Genomic DNA, 9963 nt, shown 5'->3' with positions numbered 1-9963 from the left:
TCCCTCCTCCCTCCTCCCTCCTCCCTCCTCCCTCCTCCCTCCTCCCTTCCTCCCTCCCCTCTCCCTCCCTCCCTCCTTCCCTCCCTCCCTCTCTCCCTCCCCCTCCTCCATCCTCCCTCCTCCCTTCCTCCCTTCCTCCCTCCATCTCTCCATCCTTCCCTCCATCCTTCCCTCCCTCCTCCCTCCTCCCTCCCTCCATGCCTCCCTTCTCTCTCCATCCCTTCCTTCTTCCTTCCCTCCCTCCCTCCCTCCCTTCCTTCCTCTTCCTCCCTCCTCCCTCCTTCCTTTCCTTCCTTTCTTTTTTGGAAGCAAGCCTGTCTTGCACCCAAATGCCAATCCCTCCTCTCCTCAGCAGAGGTAAACACAGCCTCTGCAGAAGGGTGTGCTAATGTAATGGAGGAACACAAGAAACTCCTATGAGCCCAATGTCAGCCTAGTTTCTCTGGCCCTGCCCTGTGGAGGTAAGAGGACTGAAGACCCCCCAAGTTCACAGTGAGGGATCAAGCCCCATGTCCTCCTCAGATCTCTGCAAATTCCCAGCACTTAAGCCCCCTCACCCAGACCCCTCTGCCTCTGGAATCCAGGATATTGTCTCCTACACCTCTCAGCAGACCAGATGCAAGATATCAGCCCTTTACCTGATTTCCATAAAATAATCCACTCTTATCAAGTACAACCCCCAACCCCACATAACATCCTCAATGTACTGCCAAGGGGGCTAGAGACAGGGCATAAGGCAAGGGGTTGTTATGCAAAAATGTCCCAACCCTTTATTTCAACAGGGAACCTTGAATCTATCCATTCCAGTACTCCAACAGATATTCTGATTTTTCACTTACAAAAATCCTTAACAGAGAAATCCCTAGTTATATATAAGACAAAAAGTATAGATTTCTTATTTTAAACACCAGTCATTTATTTCAATAACTAAAGCAGCATCAAAAACATTCTCAAAGTTTCCAGTGCACTGTGAGTTTCTCCAGTGAAGCACAGCTTAAAGTACCTTCTCTCTGCAGGCAAAACACACAAAAGAACAAAAACAAACCAACCACAACAATGTTGCGGACTGAATGTTTGTGTCTCCAAAAATTTATATGTTGCAGCCTTTAATGTGATGGTATTTGGAGGTGAGACATTTGGGAGGTGATTAGGTCATGAGGGGGGCCCCCCATGATGGGATTAGTGTCCTTATAAGAAGAGAACAGACCTAGCCTTTTATGTCTCGGCCATCTGAGAACATAACAAGAAGATGGTAGCCATGTACAAATGAGGGAAAAGGCCCTCACCGAGAACCACATCTGCTAGCACCTTGATCTTGGACTTAGCCTCCAGAATTGTGGGAAATAAATGTTTGTTGTTTAAGCCACCCAGCCTCTGCTCATTGGTTACAGCAGCCTGTGCTAAGACAAACAACAACAGAAAGGAATGATACAGCAGGGTCTCTTGAGTGCAGGAGTGAGAGATAAAGTTACAAAAATTCAAAATGGCCAACTTTTAAAACTCACTTCGCAGAGCTTGCTGAGAAAAGCCAAGGGGGCTAGAGACAGGGATGGGAAGCATAGCTTCCCTACACTGGCCAGAACTTACCATGGGCCAGGTGCTGTGCTCTGCATCATTTTAAAATTTAATTCTATTTCTACCAAAGTAATACATACACGTTTTAAAAAGCCAAATAGTACTCTAAGCCCAGGAAGGAAAATAGCTTTCCTCTTCCCATGCCTCCCACCCCAAGTCCCAACTCTTTATCAGATAGTTTTTTATTTACCTCCATTTTTCTGAGCAAAAGGAATTATACTATTGTGTTGATTTTTCCATTTTAGACATAATCTCCTGCCTTTCTGCTATGATGAGGGTTTTAGCACATATACCTTCACCTTGTCTCCTTTCTCTCCTACATCCTCCCCATGGAATCATATCACGTTTTTGTTAAATCAATATTCAATGAATATATTATCTTTCCTAAGTAAACATTGGTCAAGCTGCTCAGGGAAGTATTATATTTCCTTTCATATATGACTTTTTGTTTTCCCTGGAGTTAATCATTGACTTTATATTCAAACACATCAGTTCCGTCTGTATTTTGGAGATACCCTTCCTGGAGCTGTCCTTCTTCCTGCTCCAATCTGGGTTGGTGGGTCCCCATCCCTGCTGCCCAGTGGTCATCCTAGAGCTTCACTCACCAAACCTTGGATTCCCTTTGACTCTATTTTGTGTTGAATCCTGATTAATTATCTATTTTATATATAATAGTGTGTATATGTTAATCCCAGTCTCCTAATTTATCCCTCCCCCCACATTTTCCCTTTGGTAACCATAAGTTTGTTTTCTACATCTGTGACTCTATTTCTGTTTTGTAAATAAGTTCATTTGTATCGTTTTTTACCTTCCACATATAAGTGATATCATATGATGTTTGTCTTTCTCTGTCTGCCTTACTTCATTTAGTATGATAATCTCTAAGCCCATCCATGTTGCTGCAAATGACGTTATTTTGTTTTGTTCTATGGCCCAGTAATATTCCATTGTATATATGTACCATATCTTCTTTATCCATTCCCCTGTTTATGGACATTTAAGTTGCTTCCGTATCTTGGCTATTGTAAATAGTGCTGCAATGAACATTGGGATGCATGTATCTTTTCAAATTATGGTTTTCTCTGGATATATGCCCAGGAGCGGAATTGTTGGATCATATGGTAGTTCTATATTTAGTTTTTTAAGGAACCTCCATACTGTTCTCCATAATGGTTGTACCAATGCCCACCAACAGTGTAGGAGGGTTCCCTTTTCCCCCAGAACCCTCTCCTGCATTTATTGTTTGTAGATTTTTTTGAGGATGGCCATTCTGACTGGTGTGAGGTGATACCTTATTGTAGTTTTGACTTGAGAGTAGCTTTTAAGATCTGCTGTTTATCCCTGCAATATTTAAAATTCCATGAAAATGTGCTTCGGTGGGTCCTCCTCCCCTTTAAAACAATTCATTGTGCTGGGCACTACCTGAGCCTGTTCAGTCTGGAAAATAGTATTTTTTAAATTCTGGGATATTTTAAAACATTTTTTCCTTAGATAATTTTGTTTCTTCCCCATTCTCTTTGTTCTCCATGGAATACCTTTTATTTTCTTTTGGACCTCTCATATTGCCCCGGTGTTTCTTATCACACTTTTGAGAGATTACCTTGACTGTAGCCCCACCCTTTTTATTGTATTTATTTCTGTCCTGTTTGGCTTTGTTTTGTTTTGTTTTCATTTTCAATACCTCTACTGTCCTCTGAATACTCTTATCTTACAGATGCAATTCCTTCTCTCCCTTCAAGGGTAGGACAACATTATCCCTGTTTGCTCAGTTCCTTTTCTCCTCTTGTTTGTTTTGATATTTGCTTTCCGAGTTGAAAGTTTTGCTTGTGATCTTCGCCTGTCCCTTTATACTAGGAAGGTGGAATCAAAGGCTCGTGGAAGCTCGTGACGTGGGGATGGGCTTGCCACCTGGGGCTTTGCATTTTCTCTGGTTTCTGGCTGGTGGATGTATGCCTGACGGTCAGCATTCTGGCGGCCTACCTGGGAAGGAGGACTGCAGTGGGGGCAAAGCCTCACAATTTCACTTAATCTCATTTCTGTCCGTGGTCTCACCTCCATCCCCAGCTGTGCCTGGCATCTCTGAGTTGGGAGCTGCCTGGATCAATTTCTCCAGAGGGTAAAACTCCCGGCTTCTGCTGGGGGGCGGTGGGGAAGGCATGGGCTTCAGGCTGTGTGGAACAGGGACTTTACTGTCCTCAGATGTATCAACTTCATCGCTAGCTTCTTTTTCCTAATTACTATAAAAATTCATGCACTGCAAAAAGGGATATAAATTCTGTAACGAAGCTCTTCTAAACAATGTAAAAAGAATATGAATTAGGCAAAGCTTTTATGCCTTTAGAAAGTGTATCTGTTACCGAAGATTTCATAAGGCAGGTGGGGGAATGGTTTACACCTCCCATTAAGTTTATAACCTAAACAACCGGATGAGCACCCCAGGTGTCCCCAATCTCGGAACATCCAGGGGCCACTACTTTCTGTGGCTGTAGGTCCACTCAACTCCTCTAGCCTCATTCCTGCGGAGCTCCTTCAAAAGCAACACAAAAATCCCTCCCCTCGAATCAAAAAGAATAACCTGCTCTCTCCCCTGAAAGCACCTACCTTAATGCCCCAAACACAGATCAATGCCTGTTCCCAAACAAACACAGTACTGTTTCTTAAAGGAATTTTGATATGTTAACTATTCCTACTTCATTAGACTGTGAGGAGAAATCTGGTTTACGAAAATAATTACGTTTTTGTGCATTTCTATGTGCTGATTAAAGAATTCCAAATGCACCCTAAGGGGTCCAAGCATTCAGGGAATTTCTGAGGCTCTAAAATGACCTTTATTTACTCATTCCACCTTCCTCTCACCCCTACTCAGCCTCTCATATTCTCTTTGCTTTTCTCCACCAGCAGACATGGGTATCACATATCAAAGGGAAAGAATAGTTCAAGAGGAAATCTGTACCATCCTTATTTTAAAAAGTGGGTTTAATAATTCATCTAAAAGAGAATTTTTAGCAACAAGGTTTGCATATAAAAAGGGAACGTGTCTTCCCTAAACAGGAATCTGTTACTCTTGCTGCAATGCTGAGTGGGGAGAAAAAAGGCCAGTCAGGTCCAAAAGGATCTCCTGGATTCACTAAGGACATCATGGTCTGTAGCCCACCAGGCAAAAGTGATTTTAGAGCAAGCTTTGCAAGGGAAGGAATTTAAACCACACCCTAAAAGTCTTCTCTTTGTCACTGCAGAAATCCACCTAGAGGCCTTTGCGACAAACATGCCTATTCCAAAAACGTCTGCAGATTGTAGGTCTCTGCATTTCCTGGTCATAAACTGTCACCTGCCCAGACCCCCACTATGGCCTCAAATACCAAACCAATGGCATCTCGTAAGTCAGACGGTGGAGGGTTTGAGGGTCCACAGGTCTCCACGCGCACACACAAAGCTGCTTAGAACGTCAAGAAATCACTCATTCACACAGCTGCGCCACTCATGCGTGGCTGGCTGACTTTAAATATTTGTCACTCCAACTTGCTGCTGTGGGAGGGGGAGGGGAAGCTGGTAGAAGGAAAAGGGAAGCAAATTAACAGACAGCTCTAATTGCCTAGGTTTGCTGCCTTGAATATTTCTACAGTAGCTCTGCAGAAGGCAGCACCACCAATGTTTTCTGACCTGCCAATGGGTAAGTTGCCAGGGAGCGAAGACCCAGCAAAAGAAAACAGTTAATGCCTTTTTTCCTCCCATTTTATAAACAGTGTCTGTCTCCCTGCTTTAGAAAAAAAGAAAAAAAAATGGTTTGAGAATTAACTTCCCTAGTTTCTTTTTCCAAAATGTTCCTGTCTTACCATGTCCTTTGCAGCCTCTTGAAACCCAGCACATTCCAATGACATTATCGAGGTATTTTTTTTCTTTAGGGATGTAATTTGTTTGTAAATAAAGATTCTCTTGCAGTGACACCCAGACTTGGGAAAGAAAGTGGGCACATTCATTCTACCTGGAGGTGTATGGACTGAGCCGGCCTTTCTGGAGGCTATTTGGCCCCTTTAAAAGTGACGTACTTTGACCTGGCAATTCTGTTTGTCCTAAGGGATCGTCATGGTGTGTCAAAGATTGCTGCATTCTGGGGCCCATCGTTCATAATAGCGAAAGCTGGGGAGCAATCTAAATGTCAAAAATAAGACAAAAATAAGCGCTTGGTTAAGTTCTGGCCAATTCATACGATGAAGTACTGTGCAGTCATTAAAAACAGACTCGTTTTTCCCCATAGCTGATATGGAGAAATGTTCATGATGTATTGTTAAATAAAAACCAGAATGTACATTATGATAGCTTTAAAATTTTCTTTTCGTAAATCAATTTTATTATATGTATGCTTAGGAAAAAATGACTGAAAACGTTGAAAAATGATTTTCAACATCATATGGTAAATAGGGGAGCTGAAAATATGGGGCATTTTTAGTTTCTTCTTTGCGTTCTCCTGTATTTTCCTAGTATAACACATCGCTTGCAGTTAGGAAAATAATAAATCAGAAACAAAGAATCAAGTGTGGGAATCAAAGTATACGTATTGTTACATTAAACTAAAAGATGGTAGGAGTCAGTTTAAAATGCACGTGCCCTTCCCTTGATCAAGTACCGTCTGAGAGATTCCATTTGCCAGGCCAGAGTCAATGACTTTGATGCTTTAGGTGCTGTTGCATGCTGCCTGCGGGTTTCAGATGAACTGAAATGATGGTGTTTAGATAGAGGGAAGTGAAAGGGTCCCTTAACCAACGCCTTTCAAACAGGAGTCTGGGAGCGCTCGCGTTTAAGAAATAACGATGTAGACAGGGACTGAGGTCTATAGCTGGACGACTTAACCTCTCTGTGCCTCACTTCATCCGGAAATTGAAGGTAATAATCCATTACTTTTCTGGGTTGTTGAGGGTGACCTGAGTGAATCCGAGTAAAGTGCTTAGATCGGTGCCTTGACGGAGAGTAAGTGTTGGCTCTCACTAAAAGCTGCAACCTCATCGCCTGCCTGGCAGAACAGAGCCCCGGCACATTCTGCTCTGCTGGGGGGCGGGCGGGCGGGCAGACATCAAGACCCCCGCGAAACGCACAGAGCTTTGACCTCGGTGCCCAGTGAGGACCCTGTTTGAAGCAGAAACAATGCGCGCGCGCACGTATGCACCGCGCTCCACGTGCACGCCCGCGCGCACATTCGCCCCACGCCCACGCACGCCCACCCACGAACGCGCGGCTCCGTGGACCCGCCGCGGCTCAGCCCCTGCTCGGTGGATCCGCTCGGCCTTAACAGGCCCGTCTGAAACGGTTTTTGCTCTTTCCAAACACCAGGCAGCGGCAGAATGCAAAGGAAAAATAAATGAACGAAATAAAACAGACCTTTTTCACATCCTGCCGCCTCCAACAGCGCCTCGCTTCCCAAGCGCTTTTTCAGGGTCACTGCCCGGCCTAAAAAAGCCAGGAAAGATGGAGAGGAGCAAGGCGAGCAGTGAGGGAGGGGTAGGTTAACAAAGGTGGGGGTGGCGGGCAGAGGCCAGAGTCCCCTCTTTGTATTGCCCCCTCGCCATCCCCGCCCCCAAAGGTGACCAGCGTGTCAACTCCGTCCCCGTGCGGGGCCAACGCGCAGAGCCACCTCTGTCCGGCCGCTTAGCCAGGGCGCTGGGGCTGGTGACTGGGGAGATGCTCGCAACCTTCTAGAGCGACTGCATCAAACGATGCCGATGCTGGGCTTCTGCTTCCCGCTGGTCCGCGGCCACAGCCGCAGGGGACCGTGTCGGCAACCGGTACTCCGTTTCCTGCCTCCGCCTGGACCGCACGGTCAGCCCCAGGCAGCATCTCCTTGGTCCCTCTCACCGGGTGATTCAAAAAGGCCCTTTAAAAAGAAAACTGAATTCTCCATTGAGAACGCTTAACATGAAGAAAATCAATCATCGTTTTAGTTTTTATGATGGAAACATCGGGCACAGAAATCACAAAAAATTTATGTAGGCTCAAGATTGCTTTTGCTCAGCAAGCCAGAGCTCTTCAAAAAATAAAATAAAACCAGTCTTAAAAGTTTTCTCTTGGGCCTCCTATGGAAAGTATGTCAAAATCCTGAACGCTAAAATTCCTTTGGGATCTTAGTTGTCATTACCAGGTGAATTTAACCAGTTGAACAAACTTTGAAAAAAATAAAGACAAAAAGTACAATAATCAGACAAGAATGTTAAAAGCCCACTAAGTATGTTGTAGCTCTTGGTCCTGCGTTTGAAATCCATTTTTTAATCCTTTTTCTTCTTCCTGGTGGTGCTGTTTTGTTTGGTTGGTTTTGGTTTTCTTGTTTGTTTGTTTTGTTTTTGTTTTCTTTTTCCTTATGTTAGAGTCTTGCAGATAATGAGGTCCCCCTTTGGAGCTGATTTGACCTCACTCCCTTTCTGGCACAACTTTTTCTTGCGTTTCCCTTGTGCTCCCACAGGTCTATATATTAACAACATGCCTCATTTTTGGCCCGGCAGCCTCGTTAATTATCAGCAGAGAGCTGGCACTAGGACTCCTCAGCGCTAGATGATTCCCGTTTCCTTCCTGCTGGCGCTGTTGCCTCTGAACCACCAACCTACCATCAGCAGTCCTCATTTTCCCTCTGCCTTCCCAGCCCCCCTCCCCACTCCCAGGCTCCAGTCTGCCCACTTCCCAACTCTGCAAAGAACAGAACTTGAGGACCCAGAAGAATGACACAGCAGAACTCTAATGAGTGTTATTATTATTCTTTGGCCTGAAAGAGAGAATTTCTGGGCTGCATCCCAGGTCCTTCTGACCCTCTCTGATAAACTTTTGATGATGGTGTTGATAACAGTGGTTACCATTTATTGAATGCTTACTGTGTATCCTGTGCTTTTTAAAAAAACAAATGGATTATCTCATTTAATCCCTAAAACAACCCTAGAGGCAGCTATCGTTATCAATACCATTTAACAGAAGAGAAAGGCTCAGTGAGTTAAGGTCTGGCAGGCCCAGGGGTCAGACTTTGTCTGCTGTCACCAGTGCATGTTATGACATGAGGCAGCCCCCCTCTCCCAGCAGACAACAATGTAGGCAGAAGTGGCAGGGGGCTCGGAGGTGTGACATTTGGAAATCACTTCAGAAAGTTGAGTAGAATAACGCGGTTAAACAAAAAGTCAGGAAAGTCATCTCAGAGAGTGTCGATTAGGCCGACACAGCCCAACAGATATCATTGTCAAACCCCAAACCAAAAGCCCTGATTATGTTTTTATTTTTGGTTTCCCAAGCTTGCAGGAAATGTCTGAGATTCTGGCCAGTAATTTCCCCTCGAGGCCTAACACGCCTTGCCTAGTGACTAGGGCAGTAGGGCGTAAGCAGGTGTTTTCACAGATATTACTCCTAATTTTAGTATTACACCGTCAGTCAGGCCACATCCTCTTTCCAGCCACATCTGGCATCTGGGTGGACAACCCCGGGAAAGTCCTTCAAGGAGCTGAGGGCTCGCCCCGCCATATTGAAACACCTCAGCAATCGTTGGGGAGCTCCTTGACTAACCTGAGGGCTCAGCCATTATTTAAAAACATTTATAACATGTCAACTTTATACGGGGCACTGAGCTGAGGCACTGCAGGGAAATAAACATGGTCTCCATTCTAATTTTACTTAAAATTAAGGTTTTATTGTTTTGTTTTTTGGTTTTTTTTTGCGGTACGCGGGCCTCTCACTGTCGTGGCCTCTCCCGTTGCGGAGCACAGGCTCCGGACGCGCAGGCTCAGCGGCCATGGCTCACGGGCCCAGCCGCTCCGCGGCATGTGGGATCTTCCCGGACCGGGGCACGAACCCGTGTCCCCTGCATCGGCAGGCGGGCTCTCAACCACTGCGCCACCAGGGAAGCCCTAATATTAAGGTTTTAAAGAAATCAGAACAGCTGACTCACGGGGCAGACAGAAACCAGGCTGGAGGGACGACTTGCGTCATGTCAGAGAAGGCTGTAAGAACTAGATTTATCATCAGTTACCAAAGCTGAAGAGACCTTCTCAGGAACAGATAGGACAGGTGCCTTGTCCATACCACAGGGCAAGGCAAATGCCTTGTCAATTACGAAACTTGGTATGCTTTACATGAAAAAGTCAAACCCTCTAGAGCTATAAAAAGTGGCAGTGCCCTTTCACGGTCACCCCCCCCCCCCGCCCACTACGATCTCTCTCTCTACGGATAGATACTACTGTGAACAGTTTGAATCAAAGGAAACTAGTGCTTCTTTCCTGAACATGACAGAAAAAGAAAATCCCAAGGAACATAGCCCAAAGTAAAATCAGACCACAGAGTTTATGGAATCTCAGCTAGCTGAGCTACAATATCCTTCCTGTGGGGTAGCTTATTCATGCTTTATCCTATCTGCATGGCAAGGAAAGT

The sequence above is a fragment of the Monodon monoceros genome, unplaced genomic scaffold (assembly GCF_005190385.1).
Source record: "Monodon monoceros isolate NGI ecotype Baffin Bay Population unplaced genomic scaffold, NGI_Narwhal_1 Super_Scaffold_3, whole genome shotgun sequence".
In the NCBI taxonomy this organism is placed as follows: domain Eukaryota; kingdom Metazoa; phylum Chordata; class Mammalia; order Artiodactyla; family Monodontidae; genus Monodon; species Monodon monoceros.
This window is presented reverse-complemented; position numbering follows the sequence as displayed.